This window comes from Drosophila obscura, unplaced genomic scaffold (genome assembly GCF_018151105.1).
Source record: "Drosophila obscura isolate BZ-5 IFL unplaced genomic scaffold, ASM1815110v1 contig_183, whole genome shotgun sequence".
NCBI classification, from domain to species: Eukaryota; Metazoa; Arthropoda; class Insecta; order Diptera; family Drosophilidae; genus Drosophila; species Drosophila obscura.
In genome coordinates this window covers 217,504-218,991 of record NW_024542771.1, presented here as the reverse complement: position 1 = coordinate 218,991, position 1,488 = coordinate 217,504, and positions in this window count along the sequence as shown.

The window sequence follows — 1,488 nt, the reverse complement described above, 5'->3', positions numbered from 1 at the left end:
GCCTTTAGCCACCTCCAGCAGAAGGTTGCCGTTTTGTGTAAGGCGTACCTTTGTAACGCAGCTCCCCAGGTCCGACAGCTGCTTGTCCTCCCTCCTAGTCACCATTGCCAGCACCTCACTGTAGGATTTTCCGCACGCCTGCACGATGACCGCGTCGGGACGTACGCGGCGTACTGTCCTCGCCTTTTTTGCCACTACGGACCATCCTTTGTCCGGGTGTTCGTTGGTCACGGACTTACTGATGGCACTATGGGTCGTCTCCTCTTCTTGCGGCCGCGTTTGGGGCTTCCTCACGGCCCTCTTGGATGCTCTGGCGCCATGCAGCTGGGCTGTACCCGTGAGTGGCGAACTCGGCTCCGCTGCCGTTGCTTCCGCTCCGGTCGGCTGGCTTAGCCTTCGCCACGGCTCGGTCTGCGCTGCGGCATTTTTTGTCCAGACGGTTGCCGTCTGCTGCCCCTTGTCCTCGCTCTGCGTCCTCTGTAAGCATTTTGCGCATAAGGCTTCGACTACGTGGCCTTGCTGCCCGTCGTCTCCATTCGATGTGGCTGCTCGTCTCTCCTCCTGGATGCTCGAGTGCAGCTCCTTCATACGCACGAACATTGCCCTCGTGGCAATGGTGATGTGACGCGAGGTTTTGTCCATCATCCTGATCGTCACCTCGTCCAGGAGTTTCCCTAGCTCCGAGAGGTTCTCGAGGCAGGTTGCGTCCTGTGTGGCCTTGCTTTTCTTGGGCGGCGTCTTTCTCTGCGAGCTAGCTGGGCTAAGTGGGTCCCGAGTCCTCTTAGGGGTCTCCTTGGAGCCCGAGTCCATGCTCTGACCCGTTGATGGGGTTGGCGAGGGTGCTGGTGATCGGCTGAGCTTACTGCCCTTCCCGAATGCCAATGCGGCCTCCTCTGGCTCCCTATCCGGCAGTTGGCGTGGCGATCTTGCCAGTGCCGAACTACCCACGAAGGGGTTTCCTTCCTCCATTTCTCGCTTCTCGGTCTGCGCTAGGAGGCTCCCGCGCAGGCCTCGGATTTCCCCTTGGCGTATTAATGATGGGGGATATACCGCCCCTCCACGGTCCCCGACGTTCCGTTGACCGGAACACCGCCTGAGCGGGGGATCGGAGAGTGGTCGGTTCCGTGACCTTTCCCTCGCGCCCCCTGTGCTGCCTTGATAAGCCTCGAAGTATGCACTCCTGTGCCTGCCGCGCGCTCAGCCTATGGGTATGCAAGACTCTGCAGGATCGTGCAAGATCGTGCAAATCTTGCTCCCTCACAGCTGCTGCTTTCTACGATGAAGTGGTAGCCGATATTGCCAGCTGGAGGACTTGTGCGCTTTCCAACACTGACTGATCAGTCAGCTGCTTGTGCCGACGCGAAGAGCAAACAATACAAAATTGCAAAATTGCGCGTGGAAAATTGTCAATTGTTGTTGGCCCGTCTAAGAAAGAGCGAGGAGCTGTGTGTGGGTGACCACTGTCGGTGAGCAGGTGGGTTGGCTCTC